Source organism: Calypte anna, chromosome Z, assembly GCF_003957555.1.
Source record: "Calypte anna isolate BGI_N300 chromosome Z, bCalAnn1_v1.p, whole genome shotgun sequence".
Classification (NCBI taxonomy): Eukaryota; Metazoa; Chordata; class Aves; order Apodiformes; family Trochilidae; genus Calypte; species Calypte anna.
This window is the reverse complement of record NC_044274.1, coordinates 54,498,248-54,522,787: the sequence shown is the minus strand read 5'-3', so window position 1 is coordinate 54,522,787 and position 24,540 is coordinate 54,498,248. Positions and strand designations below refer to the sequence as shown.

The following is a 24,540-nucleotide window of genomic DNA, read 5'->3' as shown; positions in this document are numbered from 1 at the left end:
TGTTTTCTTTGCTTTGTAGCATTTTCTGATTCTGCAGTAGTTTCACTTCACAGACAAAAGTATACAGACATCAGGCAACAAAATGACCGCTCATGGCAATAAATTGTCTATTTGTAGCATGACTGCATGTTCCTCATCCTCTTGAGGTAGCGGAATTGTTAAGAGAAAGAATAACAGCACACATCCAACGACATTGCCAACACTCTTCCAAGTGCCTGGTCAGAGATCTTCCTAATTAAGCATGCCAAACTCTCCCTACTCAAGTTGAGAGCTCAGTCATGTATGTACTGAAACATATGTACCGAAAGTCTTCCACATGAATGCGTGATGCAGACTTTAAATAGCATCAGACAATGTTGTAGTCACAGGATTCCCACAGATTTTCTCACTATTGAAACAACTCTCCATGTTGAACAAGAAAACAAAAAGGACCTGCTGGCCACATGCACATGTGGAAGGCAAAGGCTGCCCTTCCACTGCAACCCCAGAGTCTGTCCGCACCCAGACTTAACCAGCATTGCATCTGTACTTTTTCTTAGTAGTTTTTTTCTGGTGCTGATCACAGATGTCACAGAGCATGTGCCACATAATACCTGGGGGAGCAATCCCCATGCAGCTACCTGATGAAATCTCTCTCACAAGGTAGAAAACGTTGGCACTATTGCTGTTTGAACATGCTGTGCCTCCATTCCTAAGTCAGTTCAGAAGATAACTGCTTTCAGATGTACACAAGGAAAGAGTGTAGGTCCTAAACACTCCTTGTGTCCTACACAAGGACAGTGTGTCAATCTGATCGCATAGTGCTAAAAAGGCACTCTCTCATAGCAAAAACATAGACCTTTCCCCAGGGACATGACACTTGACCTTTCCCCTTTACTTGACTGAGGTGGCCATCAGTTGGGAATGTCTTAGCAAAATCTTGCTTTTTTACCAAAAGGTGTGCAAACAGTGTTGTCAATGAGATGAAAAGCCACCTGAGTCATTTCAGGAACTGAGAATATGGATACACCTGGGCACAGAAACCATCATCTCAAGCCCAGCTCAGCAAAAATCTACAAAGAGCAAGTAACATTCTGGGCATGCACAGTATGCAGCAAGGATCTCATGGTATATTCTTCAGTACAATTTACTTGCATTGTATGCTGAGCCCCACATTTGTACTTCAAAGCTATGGCAAAACAGAAAAGGAAACTGTAGTGAAAAAAAAATGTTTATGTCAGACCTGTTTGAAAATATATGCAGGCTATCTTCAGACAAATGGAAAATTAAGCAAAAATCTTAAGAATTAATATTGCTACGCACCTGCAACCAGGAGCAGCTCACAAAAAGATGTACTTAGGATCTACTTCTCTGGTTAAATTATTAGACAAGATTAGGTATCCTTTTAAAGGTCAACCTCCAAAAAATCCATAACCACATGATCAGTAAAGCGCACAGAAGCATGCCATGGTCCAGCAGTCACCGGAGGAGGGACAGGAACACTTTATGCAACTCTGCAATAGTTTCTGGACTGTAGGCAAAAGTTCAAAAATTATTTAGGAAAAATTACAAGGCTTTAGAAAAATATATTCCAGATCAAGTGTAAGGGGTGGAATTGCATGCCAGGAAACCTGTGTGAATATTAAACTGCACTACCAAGGAGTGGGATCATTACACAAATACAAAAAACCGTGAAATACATCTCCAGGCCATTAAGTCCAGCCTGGAGATTCTGGTCAAGTCCATCTTGCCAGGTGTTTATGTAACCTTTTGTCAAAGTTCCTTAATGGTCCTAAAATCTGTGACTATGTGAAAGAGACAATAACATGCATTAAACATTAATTAATAAACATCACATGAATCCTACCCTTGTGATGTGGCTACCAGCATCTGTTGTCAGGGAAGAATTACAGCCTTTATTGTACAAGGGTAAGTGTAGAAGTCACAGGCAGACCTTATAGTGACACTTAGATATCTAAAGTGTACTAAGTAATCTTATGCAGATTACCAAATCTTACTACCCAGTCTAGGCTCCTTATTAACAGAACAGAGACTGTTGTAAAGTTTGGCTAAAAAGGAACTGGAGAATAAGCTCCACATAAATTCTGAGCTAGCTGCCAGTAAAATAGAATAAAGATATGGTAAATCATGTAAAACTCCCTACCCCCACCTCTTTTAAGCTTACAAAAGTTTTTTCTGTGTCACAGTTTTGGATGAAATCGCAGTCTGAAAATTGATTTTAACAAGTGTGCAAGCATCCAGGGCTTTATTTATTATGAGATAAAAACTGAAGGCCCAGCATAACACTAAGGTAAAATTCAGGCCCTGTGAAAATAAAATGCTTTGTCACTGATTTGATACAGCTAGCCTTTCAACCCAGAAGACAGAGAAACCTGCTTTGGCCTTTCTAAGGGGAAAAATAAAGTACAGAGCTTATCTACATCCATATCCAGATTTCTAAGTAAGGCACAAATCAATTTTATTTAAACCAATGCAAAGACTCTGTGTGAACACACTAGAACTAATTTAAAGCTGATTTATGATTAAACTCACATTAAAATAAATTTATTTACAAATTAAGTTGAATCAGTAAACTTCTGGACTAAATTAATCCTAACAGGTCTTTCTAGAGGCAATGCTCTCTCTGCTTCAATTGAATTGATTTAAGAAATCTTACCTTAATGACAGTGACTTTGTGTGTTAATACTCATACATTTTTACATGCATTTATCACTGAGGATAGAAAGACATCAATGTGATTACAAAATTCTCCATAAATGGACAAATCAGAAAAGCATTCCATCCCTTTCCTAGTCTCTTTTTTATTTCATTCTTAAGGATACAGCTTCATTTTGATACTACTGAGCTGGCAACTTTTGCAAGTTTCAGTTTGTTGTTACTTCTGCACCAGGAAATTCTTTTGCTTTTAGTTCTCAGCCAGGAGACCAGCTTCAATCATGAATCACCTGGACTGTATACACATAAGCATCCCCCATAAAACGTACTTTCCTGCTACTGAGAAATTACTGAAGAGCATTAATAGAACAACTTCAAACCAATCTTCAGCAAAGCTGTTTCCATCAGAGTCCCACTTGACCTCAAACCAGCTTTGTTCACATTTGGATGACTGAATTGCAGGGAAGGCAGCAATCTACACACTCCTTACTGTGCCAACAGTCAAAATCTCACATAGGAGTATCCTAAGACACATCCCCAGAAATGAACCTGAGTGAGAAAAAGGAAGAAGGTTTCCACACACAGATGTTGCTATCAAGCTGCAGCAGCCCAGCAGATTGCTTATCTATTTCCAGCACAGACAGATTTAAAATAAAGGCTAGGCCTCATTGCATGGTGCCACTCTTCATCTCCAAAACCATCTGAAGTAAATAACTGCAAAACCCCTTAAAGGAGGATACTGCTTCTTGAATGACACAGAAGGAATGCTTTCCCAAGCAATGAGCCTCCCTTTAGAGAGCATCTCGACTGTGTAGTGTTCAGACTAATTCTTATATGTTGTCATTTCTTTCTTTTAGTAGTGTAAAAAAAACAACAAACAAACAACCCCCCCCCCCAAAACCCCAAAACAAAACAAACAAAAAACCCCACAGTCTTTCATGGGCCAAACAATAGTACATTATCCCAAAAAGATGCTATCATGTCAAGTTCCAATCTGGACTTTCACTGAAAACAGCACGTAACAGGCAGAATGCAAAACTTTCTCCCCAGCTGTGCTGAACCTTAGGGAGTTGCCAGTCACCTCTTTTGTCCAGATTTTCTAGTCGACATGTGAAAGAAACTCATATTACATGAATAAATTAAAGAGAAAAGCTTGATCTTAAAAAATGTTTGGGAAAATGGGTGTTTACAATGGAAACTGTTGTGCAGCCTCAGAAGGATAACTGGCAGGTGTATTAATTTTCCTGTACAATTCAGTCCTGCCAGGTGGCACAAGTACAGAGACCAGGGCTACCCCTCAAGAAGCCCAGTGGCGGGCACCACTTCCTGATGATGAGTAAAAACGTGAGTCTGCTGTTTGCCTAAATGATGTATCCACACCATCTGGGTTTTCTACCTTTTTTTTTTACCTCTGGCTTTTCTATCACAGATTATTTTACTACCACAAAGCAACATGCATATCTCTGCTTAACAATGTTTATTTATTCTCTTTAGTAATGAGCTAGGCAATGGTCTGAAGTCCATCCAAGAAGACCAAGAACCCTCTCTTGGGTCTTACAACACTCCCCTGTGTTTGTGTGTCACAGCCACCAAAATCCTCCCTTCTTAATTACAGTCTGGGATCCAAACTGCACACCAGGTAAGAAGATACAACTGTGGAGAGACCCAGTAATACAGGAGCTGAAAATCCTTGTGACAAACAGATAAAGATTCACCAAATCTTCTTCCTGGTGGAATGGAACCTGGTTCCATGTGCCCTAGCATTTCAGTACTTCTTTCTGCAAAATTTGTCCTACATTGATAAATACATAATAACAGAAGCTATGAAAATGAAAGCTAGGAAAGACAGATGGATAACCCATAAAAGAACTGCAGCGGTATCAGAAAAGGATGTTCAGAAGAAACATTGTGAGAGGGTTTTGAAGCATCTGCTGAAATTTGATATCCTGAGTCCCCCTTCTGGCTGCAAAGGGAATTATATCTAGGAAGCAACCATGCAGGAACCATCATTTTTCTAAGACAAATGGAATGAATCAAGAGAGAAGAGTGCTCTGTAGACGATAATAATACTCTTTTCACAGGATCACATTATTCTGAATCTCTCTCTACTGAGAAAAGTCATGAAATTCAACATGGCTGGAAAACGTGATAATAAAACCCAACAGTATCATTATACCAAATGTCTACTGTTTTTTTCCCTTTTAATCATTGCTTCTGGAAGGAATTCACTTTGGAAGTCATTATTTCCAGGTGTAATGTTCTTTTTCCAGAGTGTTTTATCTCATAAGCTTCATGAACTTCCAGCAGTACAAAACCAGTACCAAAAAAGCATTTTCCTGGAGCCTCCAGAACAATCAAGCATTAAGTGATGGGGGCAGAGGAAGTGAGCACACACTGTGTTCAGGGAGGTGTGAAAGGGCCCAAAAGGCATTCTCATTAACAGATCTGCCATGCGTTGAGAGTGCATAGAGGAGGGTCAAATTCCAGCAAAACAACAACAAAGTGATCATCTCTGCTGGCAGTGCATGGCACATCCATCTGCATCCTTCACAGACCTGTCCAGCATGATCTGAACACACAGCAAACACAGCATCTAATCACAGAAGTCCAGGGTTCCGTGCCAAGAAAGGCAAAAAGCTACAGGGTCAAGTGCCCTCTTTCTTGCAGGTTCTTCATATGAGTCTTTCTGAGTAGATTAAAAAATCATTAAGTTTTTTGTCTCTCAGTGTTTCTCATTGATCACTAGAGGGAATTGTTTTGATAGTAGTGAGAATTTTAGCATCTGTTAATCTCCCTGGTTTGCTTACCCAGTCCTAAACATGATTTAATTAACCAGAAGAAGCACTAAACCTAAACAGCAAGTTTTAATATTTTTTTCCTTCCTGTATACCAATCTTTGCCCAAAAATCATAAAAAAGGAGAGATTGTCCTTGGATACTAACTATTTTTGCACTTTTCTTTGTTGTTAAGCATAGTCCTTATTCTCAATTTGATAAATTATTTTTCTGGGCTCTGCAAATATGCTGTTTCTGCCCTCCACTTCTGTAGACAGTTGTGCAACTGAACATACACATAGCCACTCTATAAATATTTTTTTTTTTTTTTTTTTTTTTTATGCTGGGAAATAATATATTATCTGATGTATTTGTTATCTGACTAAAGAGACTGAAGAGGGACAGAGATGGAAATACAGAAAAAAAATTTCCTAATTCCGTTAGCTTAATCTGCTCATAACATGGGAGACGACAGCAGAGAAGCAGAATTTTTGTTTGAATTCACAGTCACTAAAGAAAGAAGTCACATTTAAGTATAGTCATCACATCCCAAAAAAAAGGGGGTGCACCTCAGTTTTACATATAGAGTGGGAGAAAAGGCTGCAGGTTTTTGCTGTTTTAACTCTTACTCAGCAACTTTACTTTGAATAAACCTGCCATCACATGTAAATAGATGAAAAACATAAAAATCTCCTTTTTTCTATCAGCAAGGCAGATGAGTCTAGCATTCAAAAAAAATCTCTGACAACTTACATTTCTAAACTTTAGCCTTCCCATGTGGCAAAGCTAGTTTGTGATACGGGATATGAATTTACAGAGCTTTAGTTACTTTACACTCAGTCACCTCAGGCTTTGAATTCATAATGACGGGAGTGTCTTACTGCATTATAAACTGGAGTATCATGTTAGAAACCAGTACTATGAATGGTCCTTCACCCACAATTATGAATCCAAGCAAATCAGCAAGAGGTACAAAGAGCCATCAACATCACACAGGCAGCCTGCCTAGCAGAATGCTTGTACTGTATCCCTTCTTATGAGGCGTGATGTGAAATACTATAAAACTGGATAGCTAGCAGGGGAGCAGTCTATTGGGGCCAAAATTCAAGAGAATCACCCTAAGGCAGACACACGGGATGTGGGAGGACAATAAAGCTCTGGAAGAAAAGACATTGCTCTGAATAGAATACACAGTAGACTTGTGATGAGATAGCTACACATGGAGTGTTTGGGGTAGAAATGGAGAACCAAGAAGAAAAACTCATCAAAAATGGTCAAAATCAGCACAGTTTTCCACCAACATTCACTTCTACATGGACCCAAAAGCCATATGAAGACATGACAAGTCCTGTGTTATGTAACTACTCAACTCTCCCACATACCCCAGGTAACCTGGGCTACCGGGTTCTTGGTAGAAGTAAATTAAACTGGTGCATCCAGATGAGAACTCCATTTTTGGCCATTTTCTGTGCAAACAGTTGCTTGACCCTCAGCAATGTTTTCACACAGCCTAGCTTACTGTGCTCCTCATCCAGTCCTGACACAAAGGACTTGTCTCAGGGGTACAGACCCTTTGTACTCCAAGTGCTCATGTAGGGAGTGAGCGTGGCATAGTGCAGGCTGATGCATGAGAAGCAGGGGCAGGCAGGGGACATGCATGAAGCATGAATCAGTTAATCACTGAAGGTGTGTATTTTTCTTGAGTTAGTTAAATCCAAAAGACATCAAAGCAAAGATATATCTTCTGAATTTGGATGGCTTTGGTTTAATTCACTCACAAAGCAAATTCAGTCAGAACGGTTCATCTCTGACAGGAACAAGGAATGTCCACTCCAGGGCTCCCCAGAAATGAACTCGTTCACTTTAAATATTAATATTTTGAATGCCTTGCCTAGACCAGCTGTAGGACTGGTCACCTGGAAGGTCTGTGCAGAACAATCACTGGTCTGTAAATTCAGTTTAGCTTATTAATTTACTCTTGTAGACAAGCCATTGTTTTGACATGAAAGTCTAATCAACTAAATCCTCCTCCTCCTATTAAATGCTTTAAGTTGCTGTGGTTCTGCTGTGGGCCATGACATCCAGCAAGGGTTTTGTCTCTGAGTTCTAAAAGAATTAGTCTGGGGAAATTAAACGGTGCTTTCTGCACACCTGTGACCGGCTGCACTTGGTGCCTGGGAGCAGTGCCTCTCCCACACCAACGCATACGGGCTGCTAGCACAGCTCCCAGGGCTGCTGTGCCCAGGCTGCACCCTCCCAGAAAATTGTCAGGGGGACAGTGCTGTTTCTCATGAAGCTGAACGGAACCACTGGTTTGGCAAAGAAACTGCTTGTGAGGGTCTCTGCTTAGAAGATTTATATTTTAAACAGGCAACAGCAAATACCAAGGGAGAACAGATACATTACCAGCAAGTCATTTCCAAGCAGCTAATAACTGTTTCCCTACCCACCAGATTCGAGGATGCATTTTCAGGTTTAAACATAACGTATACATTGTAAATAGCGGAAACATCTGGGGTTTATTATAACACCACTTTGCTAGCCTTGGGCATTGTACAACTCCCGCAGGCCAGGGTTCACCCCTGACCTGCCAAACACGATTACTGTACTCAGGCAACTTCCCCTGCTCCGCAGCTGCTCGCCTTCCCCTCCCCTCCATCAATACTCATTATGGCTATCATTACAGCTACCAGCCTAGGGAAGCTGGTCAAAAACTTCAGTTGCCATGGCCACTGCATGGAAACAACATGGCTGTGCGGGTGGGGAAAAGATGATAAGGATGGCCAGTGAAGTCATTTTGCCTTCTGGACTTGGGGGAAGTAGAGCTGCACAAAGCCATCTGCATCAGCAGCCTTTTACCCTCCCCTGCAAGACCACCTCCCTTCTCTGTCCCACCCATTCCACCCTCACTGCAGGTTTGTCATTTCTCAGCTTACCCTCTTTCCTAATCTCCAGGCTCTCACTGAGCAAGAAGTTACCTCGTCCCTCTCCCCGACTCCTCCTGCACATTCAGCTCCCAGCCACATCTTGCTTCTCAAGCTCTCTGCTCTCACTTCCTCCCTGCTTTTCTTGCTCTCAACCAAGAATCTCTCTTCACTCACTTATTCCCCACTGCTTGTTATCCAGCCCCACAAATCCCAGTCCTATCCCCACCCCTGGCTTTTCCACCGCTTCTTCCATCCTCTTGAACATAGTCCCAAAGTGATATTTCCCTGCCTCTGTGTAGCACCTTGTGTAACACTGAAGCAGTACTATGGGCTGGGGCTCTATTGCTTCCTCTGGAGGCCCATTTGGGGCTAGAGGCTTATCCTAAGCTAAGCAGCAAAGGGAAGGCATTTTAGGGCTGTTGGCACAGGGTAGACAACAAAACTTTTTAACTAAAAGTGTGAATCTAAACTACTTCACAGTGTGGTGGGGACACATGTTCAGAAATGAAGTAATCTTAATTCTGGCTGGTTTAGAGCAAGGTTAAAAAAAAAAAAAAAAAAAAAAAAAGAATGCTAGTGATGATCCAATGTGGCTTAATGCATGCACTTTAAAAGCTCATTTGGATGAGCTTTCCAGGTGTCCCTGCACAAACAGTCTGCTGACCACAGCCTCCTGCCTTCCAAGCATGCATAAGCAGCACCATTACTGCCTCCAGCTGATCCTCCCTGCTGAATGCCTGAGCAAGTGGGCAGGAGGTCAGTGCTCAACTCTGCTGTTCAGAAACACAGCAGGAAGAAAATTCAACCTATGATTCCATCAGCTCTGTCTGCCTGAGAACCAGGAGCAGACCCAGCAGCCTTCCACCCAAGTCACAACAAGCTGCACCCCAGCTTAAAGCACACAGGAGTGTAATGCCTTTCCTGTGAACCCTCTGCAACAAGAAGCTTATCCAACCATTCTAGTAGCAGTACATCCATTTGCAGAGTGCAATCAAAGCTCCTCTGCCACCCCTTACTGCTTAAAGCCTATTAGTCAGAGCTATAACCACCCTGGCCCTGGAACACAATCAAGTGCTGATTACAGTACTGGGGCAGTATCCATTCTGTCTTGCTTCCCTGCAAAGTAAATGAAAATGTCTGAAAATGAACATCTGAAATGCTTACCTTAAGATCTACCTATTAAAATTTCTATTGCTCAGTAGCCTAGTAAAATCCTCCGTCTTATTTTATGTATATATAAATCCTATGTATAATTGTCTTTTTTCTTTTATCCTTTAATTTGTTAATTTAAACATCATCCCAGAATTATGCTATGGTAAAACAAATGCACATTTAGAGAATAAAAGGAATTGATTCTCTTCTGGAGTAAAAGACCTTACTAAATGAGGTATTTAAATATAACCCCCAATCCCTCTCTGAAGAAGCACCTGGTAATTCACTTCTTGGATCAAATTGCAACTCCACAAAAACTTTATGACCTCATGTGGTCTTTCCACCCCCACATTCCTCCCTAGAAACGTTATATACGGCATGCTCCAGACAAGAGGGATTGTTAGAAATGTGGATGATGGTGCTAGGGAAAGAGATGTAGCAGGCACCAGAACATCAGCAGAGAACTAAGAACATAACAAATGGGCAGCTGTTTAAGGAACAACTCCTTGAGATGCCGATAAATTCATTGCTAGTCAAGTGCATATCCTCCACTCCTGCTTGAAAAATCCTCCACACCCAATTTTTTCCCTTGTCAAACAGACTCACAAGCCCATCCTTCACTTCATCCTCAAGCATGTTTCAGCAACCATAAAAATGACCATCCTGGTCAGACAAAGACCAAGTCTAGCCTAGGATCCCATTTCCATCTGCAGATAATGGTGGGTCACAGAGAAAAGAGACCAAAAAAAAAAATGAACCAGATATCACTGGCTATGATAATCTTGGCTATGGCAAAGTCCTCCAGGTCATCAAGCTTCAGAAAAGGGAAGTACTGCTAGGTCAGGTGAGACACTCATGATCCTTTGTGGTGTGAAGCAGATGCACAGTCTGCCTCTCACTCCTCTGGTGGGGCCTGGAAGTTGTGCGCTGGCTCCAGGGAGGGAGCTGGCTCTGGCGAGGTGGAGATTTCCACCAGAACATAGATGGCAATCCTCAGGCAGTGCCACTGGACCCACAGATACCCTGATAATGGTTAGGAGAAGGATATGAAAATACTGTGAGGGTAACCCTCTCTTGTATTTTTATCTTACCTTCTCTCTGGTTATAGAGCCAGCAGTCACCATGGTTTTATGAATGAAAACAACCTCAAAAACAACTCTGGTTCTAAATATTCCAAGTTTTTGCTTATCCTTCAATTTTGAAGCAAGGTACAGCTCTTCCTTGTGCCTGGGTTCTTCTAGGTGTGGGTTTTCTGATCTGAAATGGGCTGAGTTTTGCCACTAAACTGAGAGCACGAAATATGATCCATGCCATGAAATAAGGCAATAAGAGAATGAGACTGCTTGGTATTTCTATAATTTGTCACAGGAGTTGTTAACCAACTACATCTTAAAAAAAATAAATATCAAAGGGATCTCACTATTCTAGACATTTCAACACTTTCTTTCCATGGAAAAGCCATCGTGGGGAGATTTCTGCTTTTCTATGAAGAGCTTGCTTCCCAACACTATCAGAAGAGCATGGATTAATTCTTCTCTAAAACATTAACACAGAATGAAAAGGGTTATAAATGCAATGTTTTCTCACAGTGGCTTTCAGTTCTACTCTGTAAGGACAGCAGTGTTTTCCAAATCTTGCCATTCAGCTGTTGGCACATTTCACAGGACCACTCCCAAGGGGGTCTCTTGAGAAGCTCCAGCATTTTTATGGAACCATGAGTTAAAAATGGCTTAGAAAATAAGCCTTTTTTTTTTCTTGACAGTGAAAGTTCTCTCATGTAATATAACTCTAGGAAATCTTGAACATTTCAAAGTTAACCCGTGTCTTGTTGCAGTCATGATGGACCAATGTGTATGTGTGTTCACAAGTCTGCATATATGTTTTCACTAATACTGCTCTAGTGTGACTTGAGGGAAAAAAAAAAAAGCACATTTGTTCTCTCTTTACAAAAGCTAAGTAGATGAGAGTAGAGTGAGAGACAGCTATTACTTTGCTGATGCAGATAGAATAAGATAAAAAGATGCCAAACACCTCAAAATGCCATAAGGTACCAAAGCAGCTGATTTCATAGATCAGCTGAATTAACTATTAACCTTGTCAGCAAACATTACGTATTTAATTGCATTATCTTTCTCTTCCTGACATCTCTAGGCCAGCAAACATGACACAGAGCATCATTTCAACTTCTTCCAAATACAGTTTTTGCAGAACAGAACTCGCTATATTATTCTCTGTTTAAATAATCTGCAGTGTCATTAACTGCATTCTCACTTGGCTCATTTGGGACTCACCAAAGGATGATGTCCCACACACAGTTTAAAATACTTGGGTGCCCATGTAGACTGCAAGAAAAGGAAACCTAACCATAGGCAGGGTATCTGCATCTTTCACACAGCCCCAACTGTTTCCATTAGCCACAGTGGTTAGGCAAGTGCTCAACTTCAAGATTGCAAAGAGCCCCAGTGAGGTTAAAGGAGTTTCATTCATTCATTCCTGACAGGTCAGCTTGCTTTTAAGTAAGCTGGAAGATAAGGTTCCTTTCAGGGCCTTACTGTGCATACGACAGGGAAATGCATAGATCCAGTGACCTCAGAACTTCGGGGAATGGGTAGGAAGGATTGGATCCACAGTTGTGCCTATGATCTAAAGGCCTCCCTCAACTCTACAGGTGATTTTGGTAAAGCTAGTATACAGTCTTTGCCTTGTTCATGGCTTTTTTCCTCTAAGTCTTAGATGAAAGCTTTTAATCCTCAGGGAATTTGCCTCAAAATCACTAGAAGTGACTTTTAGTCTTCCCTGCCCTTTGTACACAGGTTCCAGGGACACATAGAGAAAACTGCCTACACTGAAGCAAGTCAGCATCACCATCCATTCTTTGCCAGTTGTGCATACAATATAAGGGCCCTCTAAAGTATACTTGTTTTCTCACAGCTCAGAAATAGATGGAAGCACAGAATGTGGGCTGCTTCAGGATCCTTCTTGTGATTCCCCTGGCAGCAGAAAGTGTCTAAACCTTCTGGCACTGTGGGTAGGAAAGTGACACTTCAAACTGAATGATAGTGTAAATCAGAGCAATTTCTGAGCTATTTCATTTCATGGTGGAGATGGTAGAGCACAAGCAGCCTCCCTGCCAAAGCACTGAGAAGCCTTTTGTACTGGAGACAGTCTGATGAAAATTTATGGTTTGGCATCCTCACATAGAAACATCCTGGACAAGTACACAGAGGCCACACACTGCGTGGCAAGAGGGCAATGATCCTAAACAGTTTTTGTTTAGGCAAGCATTTGAAGAGATTGCAAAATGAGTATTTTCACATGTCCTGCAATTTCCTTCTGCAATTTGATCTTATTGACATGCTTTTTCCCTCTTGCCAGTAAGATGGAGGTACCTTTAGCAAGCTCATTTTCACAACCAGCACTTAGTACAACCCACCACAGTAGCAGAATCCAACATTTTGGGAAACAAAAGAGAAACACACACCAAAGACTCAAACTACAGCACAGGGACAGAAAAAGAGCTATGCAGACCTGTCAGTTTACTTCAGTTTTGATGGCACTTACACACAAAGTCACCTTAAGGAAGAGTCATAGAAGCCTAGAGTGAACTATGAGAGACATTTAAAAATCTACCATGGAACAGCCTGGGTATTGCCAACAGCTTCCCAGTTAAGTGTCAGCTGCAGAAGGGATGAGGACTGATAGCACTTTGGGGATGAAAACAAGAACAAACAGCAGCTGGGACCAATGAGTTCTATTATTTGTGGAACTGAGCCTCAAGAGAAATCTTGTATCTAGAATGTGTGCTGAATTTTATGATAGAATGGGCCCTAACACTACAAAGGGGCTCCTCATTGAGATGGTCTTCACTCCAAGAGTAAGGACATAATTGGCTGAGAGACACTCACTCACTGATGGGAGAAATAACCAAAGCATAGCAATACCAAAACATATGAGTAGGCCTGAGTTAAAAGGATCCGTATCTATTTTAAATTCCCCTCTCTGACCTTATTTTAAAGTTCAGAAATGCTCTGAAATAGTTTTACAATTTCTGACCTTGCCAGCACTTCACACAGTCAGGAAAACCTGTGATTAACAGTGGTTTCAATTTCACTGACAATCAGTTTCTTTTGCTCATAGTTCATTTTGTCACCTAGCATCTGCACTTAGCCTTTTGTACAATTGTAGCACCTTATCTCAAAGCATGTGCAACGTGCTTAAAAAAAATCACATTGAAATAAAAAAATGTATCAATATAAAAAAAGATGAAGCCAGGACAATAAATTGCCCAGAAGGTCAGACTAGAAGCCTGACACACAGATAATACCTCACCCAGTAAGATCTGCATTCATCCCATAGCTGTTGGTTGAACTATAGCATTTCTTAACTATAGCATATGAACTATAGCATTTCTTTTAAAAAATATACCAATACTCACCTCAAATGCTGTGAGAGACAGAAATCCTTCACACATACACAAGCATGTCCTTTCTCTGCTTAACTGCCTTCACTTTTAAAATCAGTGTCTTCAATCTAATTGCAAGTACATTGTTGTCTCCATTCATCCCCCAGCTCTCCTATGGAGAATACATGCTTTACGGTGTACTTTATACGTATGCATTTCCAAACCACTTTTTCCAAGAAAGAGTCCACCCCCCAGCTTTCAGGTTTTCAGGTTTGTTTTATAAAGACAAACTAACTAAAAACTTTCTCACTTTTCTGAAAGTTATTTCTCTTGAGGTAATCAGGACACTACTGTAAAGCTGGTGTGGTTCACTGCAGAAGTACGGCAGCAGGCAGAAAAAAGAAGGAGGCACCTGGCTAACCTGGGACACAGGTCATATTGCTCTCACTGGAAAGAGAAGTTTCTTTTCTGTTTTTGAACTGGGACATGCTGCCCTTGGAATCCACCTGTGTGAAAAATTCTCTAATAATGTCTTTTCCCTGAGAGTCTCTCAAAACTTACCAGTGACACAATCCAAAAATGCAGGTCTGTCACAGTGGCATAACTGACATCTTCCCTGGTTCACTTCATCTCCATATCCTCCCCAAGGAAATGGCTTCTGCCACAGATCAGAGGACCAGTGGGACGGCAATGTGCCTGGTACCTAACCCCCTCACACACACACACTTTTCATTCCCCTTTGCAATAGTGCTTTCCAGGAAACCCTTTATGCACAGAGAGAAAGTAATCTTTTTGCACATCAAAAACAGGGCAAGAAACAGACTTGTGTTACGTTCATGTTCTTATCTCTAGAGTGGCCATTCACCAGGAAACAGGGTAGTTTAAAGAAAGAGGTTAGACTGAGAGTCAGGCAACTTGATTTCTGCTCTGGGATCAGACTCTGATCTGATGTGACCTTGGAAGCATAGCCTATAGGCTTCTAGGGAACAGGAGCTTGCTCTTAGACTCAATTTCTTTCACGGAGGGGAATTTGAAGGATACAGGTTTCATCTAGACCTAGAAAGACTATGATGATACCAGCAACACTGGTTTACTTGGCACAAATCAAGGTTACATGAAAAAATGTGTTAACAGAATAACGAATCCTGTTTCATTTACTGGTGTACTGTCTAAATACATATATAGATTCCATATACAGGTGCAACACATCATTTACAGAACAGTCCCTTCTTTCTCCTTGCAAAATCCAGTAGACTTTCCCAAAGGTAGAATCTGAGAAGTCAGTCACTGTATATCACACATATGCACAATGAGTTTCCCAGTGTTGATATATAATGTAACTTCTTCAGGCAGTAACAGCAGTGGGAAAAATCTCTATCAACCACTTCCACAACTGGATGTTACCAGGACTCTGTTTAGTCATTTCAGGTATGCATGCATGTTTCCCTAACTGTCTTCAAAGGGATTAACCATTAGCCATAGGACATGGCATGTGCTTGACTCAGAGGTGAAATGAAAGCTGTTAATGTAGGAGAAAGGCATTGAGCAAGGCTCAGCCTGAGTCCAAGTCTGAATGCCAAGCCCAAACTGCCTGACCTGGATTCCCCCCTGATTATAGAGGTGGAAGGGCCATCAGTTCATAAAACCTGCAAAAGAGATACCTAGAGGGAATGAGGCTCTCAAGTGAACTGTCACAAAGGGATTATCTTCTCTCTTCTTGCCTGAGCTGTGAAGCCTGTGGACTCTTTGTCAGAGCTAGGAGGAGTCAAATGGTCCACAGTGAACAAACTACATAACATGGTCAATTTCTCCTTAAATCTAATGCTCCCACAGAAAATTCCACAACCAGAAATGAAAAACCAGACACAAGCAGTATTCTGTGCACAAATAAAATACTGGTAGTTATTACAGGCAGGAGATTATGTTAAAGATCCCCATCTGTTCCTGATGAAATGCTTCAGTTTGGGTTGGGGTTTTTTTCCCCTCCATTAACACAAACAGAGCAGATGAAAAGGGCAGCATAAAGGACAGATGGAAGGAAAGGAGGACTAGAAAAAATTAAAGAAAAAGAAGGAGGAAAAAGGAAGAGAAAGAGGCAAGGATGGAGAAAAGAAGGGAGGGAGGAAGAAAAGGATAGAGAAGGAGGCATAAGAAAAAAAGACAGCAGGACAGATGGACAGAAAGGAGGAAGGAATGAAAGAAGGGAGAGAGAAAAAAAAGGAAAGGTGTAGGGAAGGTATGAAGAAAGGGAGGAAGCAAGTGGGGGAGGAAAGGAAGAAAGGAAAGGATGAAGGAAAAAAGGAGAAAAGCATGCTCATGGATATCCCTGTGACCTCATACTTGTATCCCATGAGAACAGAGCAGAGTGCTTGCCAGGCCCTAAGTGTCAGCCTCAGCTTCTCTACCAGTTTACCTGCACTTCCACTGAGATTCAATACAACTTCACAGCCCTCCCTCCCCTGTTTTCCTTTAACAAGTTGCCATCCTCGCCTCATCCCTTGGTACTGCTGAAGTACACACAGACCCAAAGGACCTTAAAACAAGTCTCCCACCCATCTCAGACCAAAGCCCCGCATCTCTGGGGCAACTGCGACCCCACCATCCCCGCGCAGGACCCGCGGAATGGCCGCTGCTGCTCCGGCGCTCCGGACCTCGTCCCTGCGAAACAGCAGCGCGCTCCCGCCGCACCCTCTCGCGGCCGCCGCCGGCACCGGCACCAGCGCTCCCTCTCAAGACCCTCTCCCTTTCGCTTCAGAAGACCATTTTCCCCTTTTATTATTATCTTGATTATTGGAATTATTTTTGTTAACGCAGCACTTCCACAGACTCGTCTCGTGAGCACCGGCGGCAAGCACCGCAGCCCTGACACGGCTCCTCTCTGGGTCGTGCCTCTGCGCACGCTGGGCTCTGACACCGTCACACTGCAAACGCAAACTTTTTTTCACTGTAAATTTTATCGGGCTGTAACGACCGGGCCCTCCTCCCCCTCCTTCCCCCCGTTCCCCGACGACCCCAAACTCTGTGTATCTGCGGGAGCAACTGGGGTTTAACTGAAGCACTTCAAAAGCACACTCAAGCAGTCCTTTGTACAGCTAGAATGACTCACACAAAATATTGACACTTGGTTTGTTTTCTTGTATCATAACGGAACATGATAAACTATCAGTACTGTTAAAGGCACATTCACTCTTGTTACTTTTGGAATGTTAACAAAACACTGATTTGGTAAGAATTCGTAGCATTTCCAGAACTTCTGACACCATGCAACATGATTGTTCTTCACTGTTTTGCTCTTGGTTTAAGTACCTGCCGCGAAGGGCTATCAGATGCTAAAGAACAAATTAAAGTGGGGGGAGGGGGGGGAGGGGAAGGGGGATGCTTGGAAGAAAGTTTCCCACAGTTCAGCACATAGCTCACCTTACTTTCAGAATAACAAATTGCCAGTTAGATGTCTAAAGTAGAACCTGTTGTCAAAGATGTTTGGTAGCTCCTCTGTGATTTTTGTGGCTAGATGTTCCTGAACGGAGCACTCCAAAAGTTTCCTTGAAAACACAGTGACTTTGATTCAGTAGATGAGATGAAAAGTGAGCTGCCCCACGTCGTGAGTGCTGAAGTGTTCTGAAAAATCAGCTGCACGGAATGCTTTTTTTTCTTTTTTTTTTTTTTCTTTTTTTTTTTTTTTTTTTTTTTTTTTAACTTACAAAAGCTGTTGGAAACTGTTTCACTTTTTTATTATTTTTTTTTTTCTTACTCAGTTCATGCCTTTCCAGAAACCAAGAAGGGAAGCCCACAATTGCAGATAGACAAACTTAGATTTGAGTGTCAGTTCACAAGCTTTGCCAGAGACTAATGTTTTAAAATCCTTTCATAGCTTATCAGATCTTGGCATTTATACACTCAAGATTAAAAAAAAAAATAATTAAAAATTTTTCACACTTCCCCAGGTATCAATATTTGCACACAGTTCAGAACAGCTGCTGGATTTATTTTACAGGGGGAATGTCTTTCTGCACACACACAGCATTTACTGGACAACTACACTGGTATGTCCTCACAATTTTATTTGCATTCCCATAGCTGTAGTCAAGTAGTACTTGTAGTGTTAAGTCAAAAAAGGTTGAATGGTGACTCATCTCATTTATTCACAAAACATGAATGCACTCGCATGCTTTTTAAAGGATTCATTCTCAAAATTGCTTTGAAGATTGTTTGGAATGTTTGGAGCATTCAGGTATTGCACACAGGTGGAGATGCTTTCCTTCCAGAAAAAATGTACAGGCATACCAGCAGCGGCTAAATGTTTTGGTCTGGAAACACCAAAAAGATAATGTAACTCCTAAGCAATGGTTTTCCTCTAGAACTAGACAAGTTTTATAAGATATCACAGCTCTCATTCCGTCTCCAAGGCTCTTGTCTTCAAATCATGCTAAAATATTGACCTGCCTTCTGACTTCTCTATGAATATAGATGCGGACAAAGATGATGCTCAGTTGTGCTCATCTCATCTGAACCCTGTGTTGTTTATTTTGTCACAGGGCCTTAAAGCTCTGTTTTTTAATCTAAATCTAAATTAAATTTCTAACCACAAGGTACTTGCTTTTTATGTCAATGACCACAACCTGCCTTCGCTGGGCTCTGCAAGTGCAGATGTGTTCAGAACAATGCTCTTGAGATCACCTCACTGAAGTGATTATTAAGACTCATCTTTGCTGTTCTTCTCTATTCCAACTTTGCCTTTCTGCACCATAATCTTGCAGAGCCTTGATGTTCCTGCTTATTCTATTGAACTAGACAGAGGCTGACATAACCTGTACGCAGAGAGTTCACTGCTCTGATGGCACTGTTGAGTTTTTGTACCAATCAAGGTGTTTTTCTCAGAAATACTGCATGTCTTCTCACACTTTGTCCATTCAAGCACAAGGGCTTGTTCCTCATCTACTCTGCCAAGCAAGACCACCTGAAAAGTCGCATTTCCCAAGATGTCTGCAAATACTTGACAGTGAGGCTGGAAAACAGATGTGCTGGTGCACCACCTTATTTACCAAAATGTATCTATTTCACAGAGGGATTTTCCTGAGGCTGCTTCTTTTTCTCACTACACTAGCACCACCTTATGTGGTCCAGCAATAAGGGTGGGGTAGCAGAAGTTCAAAAGCTGACACTGTGGGTCCAGTCCCAGCTTCCCTGCTCCTGCTATAACATCAGCCTGAGTCAGGATCAGGGCCAGTGTGAGAGGAAGGCCTGGAGACCTTGCTAAACAACCTCAGCTTCCTTGCATTAGTTTTTCTGCCCAGGCTGGATGTACTTTCAGTGTGCTGGCGATGTCTTAGGAAGCCCTGCTGGCAGATCTGTTGAGCCTGTCTGCACTCTCAGTTGGCATAGCTATTCAGTGAAATCACTTGGAGAAAAGCTGTAAGTTTCTGTCCATTTGTAATACTCCCCCCTCAGTTTTCCACCTCCAGTGTCCTGCTGAAGGAAGCTGTAACTGCTCTGGTCTTTACACAAGCCAGACAGAATGAGTTTGTTCAATATAATGTGAAGCGAGAAGGGAAAATGTTCTTCTACATAATTTTATTTGTCAAGAAACTTTAGTAACGTGGACCTCCCAAAACTTTTGTAACAGAGCCCAGATTTTGCATATGCAATGGAATACATGAAGAAATTTTTTTTTCTGTGTTACCACTATAAAGCTGAGCAGAGGAGGCCAAACATGCTCAGGTGTTTTTTTCAGTAACTCACTTGTCGAACAGTAATTCTGGACTTTCCAGATAAGTTATAACAGAATATAGTAAAGAAAAATTTTCTCATCCACATTTTTTTTTACAAATCATAAAAACGATTTCAACCTGGTGACAAGTTACCAATAAGACAGTGCTTCCAGACCCGAGACTGAAGTCAAAAGCAAATTGAAGGTTCAATCAGAAAAAACAGCACTAAACAAAAACCTTAAGATCTACTGAGTGCACAGATCTCTGCCACAGCGTAGTTCTTAAAACTGAGGACTGGCTGCAAGCTGTTGTTTTTCATGGTGGAAGACCACCAGCAAACTACTGACAGAGGAAAGCACATCAAAGAAGGTGACAGTTCCTAACATAATTCAATTTAAGAAAGCAGGTAACCAAAAAGCAAAACAGTTTCTTGACCTCTCAGATTGCACATCATAAATAAGCCAAGTGATCAAAACTGCATTAGCGGAAAGGAGAAACTGTAATCCCACCAAAGTCAGAAGACCTTGATGTCATCCCTTATTCAGACCTGCTAATCACCATGTGTTGCCCACTCATTAATTCAAACTCTAATATGCTTGAACAAGAGGATAAAAGCCTGTTGCATGAAATGTAAAACTGCTCTCTTGCTACATTTTACATTAACTAATATTTCTGCTCTTTCTCTTCTAAAATACAGTTTTTGTTCTGTGTCCCCCAAAGCAGAAAATATGCTCAAATAACAGACTTAATAAAATTATAAATAAATTTTAAAATAAATTAATTCAAATAAATAAAAATAATAAATAAAAGAAACATGGCCAAAGTGACATTATTTGATTATTAGTCAAATGTACAATGATGTCTTATGCTGAAGTTCATTCTTCCATTTGATACCACACGTGCAAGCACTAGGTGGATTAGATACATGTGAATTACCCTGACACATACACCCATCTTGGAAGGAATGGGGCTCTGATTACATAAGATAGAAGAATGCTCAGTTCTTGCCCACACAGGAAACTTTTGACTAGTAATGTCAGGTATGGATGAAGGTGGTACTCTACAAAAAAATGTCATTTTGGAGAAGTAAGGTAAGCACTTGACAGAAAAATTGACTTTTTCTTGTTCAAACACTGACATATTTTGGCTTAGTATGGACATGAACCCTCTAGAGTTTTAGCAAAGCCTTAGGAGCTAGGCATGATCTGAACATTGCCTTGGTGCGCCTCAGTCTACACTTACCACCTTCCAGATTTTCAGATAAAACTCTCTCAGTGGCAGACATAACCAAACCACAATACCAGAAGTGTGAATTAAATACATATGGGTACATAAACTTTAGGTGATATATACTTTGGTGGATGACCCAGACTGTTATTCTGGCTCCCCTCACCAGACAAAGAAAATAATTTTCTCAGAAATTTCTGCCTAGATCAGAGTCAACTGATTTGGATTACTCAAAAATTATCCTTTCTGGTTTATAGCTCAGCACTGGCACAAGTGTCCAGCCCAGGGCATGTGGAGTCTCCTGAGCCCTGGGCCAGAAGTGGCAGCAGTTTCCTGACACTGTCCCACCTCATCCAGTGCAGCAACCTTGTTTCACCAGAGATGGAAACCCCTCCACAGAGCAAAAGAAAGCCCTCCTGCAAGAATGGGCTAGGGTGCCACAGGTCTCTGAGGTGTATGCAGTCAGAAAATGTGAATCTCCTTTACACTTCCTCCAGTGAGCTTTCCTGTCAGAAATACTCCGACATATTACTATCCTCCTGTGTGCTATGTGAACCACAAAAAAACAAACAAAAAACCCCAGACACTTCAAACAGCCCAGCTGTCGTGATTAAGTCTGCCAGAGGTTTTCATGTTCTAGGAAGCAGTTAGTTTTAGCAGGAGATACTCACGATGTTCAGATAGTGTGATAGCAAGCAGAATTATATTTAAAAAAAAAAACAAACAAGCAATCAAAAAAACCCCCAAAAAACCAAAAAAACAAAACAAAACCAAAAAATCCCACAGCAAAACAACAACAACAACAAAACAAAACAAAAACAAAAAAACAAAGAAGAGAAAGCAGGAAAGTTAAAATGAGAGTTTGTCCTGAGCTTGGCATAACAGGGGAAATCTCCCCTGCTGTACCTAAAACTCATTTACACCCACTGCTGAGCAGAAGCTGGGTGAGCTGTGTCTCCAAGAGATGTAGAGAAGGGAAGGATGCATTGGGCAGTGTTAATTTGTAAAGATCATTAGCCCAGAAGTATACCTGCTGCTGCTGAATCACACACATCCTCCCTGAGGGCTGATGATTACAGTCTAGAGCAGCATCATGTTGGCCATGATGTACTACGTAAAATCAGTGGAGGTATATTTAGAAAATTTTACCCTTCTGGGTTTTCTGTTTATTTGGTGGCTTAAAAAAGAAAAGAAAAGAAAGAAAAGAAAACCCAAAACAAAATATAAAGAGCCCCAGATCAGGCAGTGACTCTGCTCTTCATATGCTTCTTTAAAAAAAAAATTACCACCAAGAATTCAATTAAATAGATAGTCTAGTTACCCATGGCTGCTGCAAAAAAACCTGAATACATCTGTATGTACTCCTAGACTTTCTGATAAACTAAGTGGCATTACCTGAGCTCTCAAGGAAAAGCATCATATGTTCCTGTGTGTTTGTACAACACTAGGAGCATTGACTGGGGCATTTGGCTGACAGAAAAAAGTAACTAACATAAAGTAAAAAAACTGACAGAACAATAACTAGGGCGAGTTGAGGCACTATGCTCAGCTGCAACGCTGCCTTTTGTCGATTCACAGTGTCTGGCCCCTGTGGACACCTACAGTGGACAAGGGTATCCTTGACATGAATCCTTGTGCTTAATACTGATGAGGCATATGAGAAACAACATGTGCTGCTAAGCAAGCGAAAGGTCCTCTCTGATCATCCCTGAGTAAATAGATGCAAGTTTAGACAAAATACCCCACACGAAACTTTGCCATCTGTTCAACTCGCCTAAGTGATTGTTGGGGAAAAGGAAGCGACAGAAAATGTGTTTTGTAATAGGAGAGATAGCCCCAAGCCCTCCAAAAACTGGGGAGGGGAAAAAAAAAAAAGAAAAAAAAAAAGAAAAAAATGAAAAGGAAAAAGGAAAAAAAAGAAGAAAGAAAAAAAAAAAGAAGAAAAAAAAACAGAAAAAGGAAAAGGAAAACGAAAAAGAAAAAGAGAAAGAACGAAAGAAGAAATAAAAAGAAGGAAAGAAAGCAACAGCTGGCCAAGAGCTGCTCAGCATTTCGGGGACGGTAGGAGAGAGGGAGGCGGCAAAAAAGCCCTCTGTCGCGGGTCTCGGCGGCCGAGGCAGCTCGGCCAGCAGCAGCCACCGCGGGGCCGGACCGGGCAGGGGCGGGCGGCGGCAGGGCCGGTGCTGGGGATGCACACGCTGCGTGAGGCCCCGCGGGTGCGGAAAGCGTGCGGGAGATCCGCACAGGGCGGCCCCCGCACCTGCCGACGGCCTTACCTGTGGTGGACCCGGGTGACTCGCCCTCCTCCGGCGGAGCGGGCTTCTTGCCGGACCCTTTGCCTTTCCTCCCTTTCCTCCCGTTGCCGTCTTTTTTCTTCTCGGCCATCCCGGCTCCGGCCGCCACCGCGCTCCCCGCAGCCGCCGTCCCCGCCACCGCCGCCGCTGTCGGCTCTCGGAGCGCCCGAGGCTCCAGCATCGCTCTTGCCTGCCGCTGCCGCCTGGGACTTGGAGCAGCGAGTTCCTTGGAAGTTTTTGGAAACTCGTCTCCGGGCTTTTTTTTTTTCCTTTCACCTCCCTCCCTCCTCCTCCACCCCCTTTTTTTTTTTTTTTCCTCTTTTTTTTTTTCTTTTGCCTGTCTTTCTTAATAATAATAAACTCCAGCCCACATACACACCCCCTCGGCACACGCCTTACTAATGCCCGCCCCGGGCACCGCACGCTCGCTCTCGGGAGGAGCCTGCATGGCCCCAGAGTTTGGGGCGGCCGCGGCCCAGGCCCCGGGGAGGGCGCAGGCACCGCAGACCCGGCGGGGCGGGGCGGGGCAGGGCAGGGCAGGACGGGGCGGGAGCTGCAGTTCGGGGCCGCCCCTCTGATCGGCGGAGCCCGCGGCGGGTGGCTTAGGCGAGTGGCTACGGTGCTGGGCGAGCTGCGGGCAGGCGGCGGAGGAACTCCGCGGGGCTTCTCCCCGGGGCCGCGGGTGGCCCGGGCGAGGGGTCGGGGGTGGGAGAAACGAGGGTGCGGCTGCGTTGCTGCCTCTTACGCACCTGCTTAAGCTGCATCTTCCTGCGGGGTTGTAGGAAGTGTGCCCCCCTCCCCCCGGCTGTGGAGGGTGGTCAGGGGTCTGAGGATTTGCAAGGCTAGCGCGCACGCCCGCACCTGGTGGTTTGCAAGGGGATCCTACCCCTGGGGAGGTCGCACTCACAGTCCACGTTCACTGTGTGTGTCTGTTCTTACTTTTGTATCTCTTCAGGGGGCTGATCTCAGAGCCACAAGTTCTAACAACTGAGATTTGGGCAGGTAAAGCCTTGCTGAAGTTCACAGATGAAGCTACACCCGAGACAGCTTTAACGTAGCTAGGAATTGTAAATACACCAAACTGAACTCCACTGTCGTTTGGAAAACTTCAAGCATCTCTCTGTATTCTTGTTTAGCTAACCTGAGCTGTGTTCCCTGCTAGTGCTGAAGGAGATGCACTAGGTCATTATATGAAGGAGATGCACTTACAGCATTTGGTGCAAAATGATGTACTCTGAGAAGTTACAGAAAGGATCCACACAAACTGCTTGAAATCTTACAGTGGCAAGTTCTCCCTGTATGCTTTGAAAAGTCATGGAAAACCAGGTAGGATCAGAGCCTAAAACTAGGCTTGCTACTGAACAGTTCTTAGAAGGTTCCTCCTTCTCTTGAGGACACTAC

General features: G+C 42.6%; 1 protein-coding gene across 1 annotated transcript in view; it reads right to left on the bottom strand.

Annotated features, from left to right (window-relative positions):
- Positions 1 to 23,161, bottom strand: part of NRG1 (neuregulin 1) — a 168,227-nt gene extending 145,066 nt beyond the window's left edge. Inside the window, exon 1 of the mRNA XM_030467067.1 lies at positions 23,122 to 23,161. The gene's annotated coding sequence lies outside the window, so the exon portion shown is untranslated. The remainder of the gene's footprint in view (positions 1 to 23,121) is intronic.
- Between the last annotated feature and the right edge of the window lie 1,379 nt (positions 23,162 to 24,540).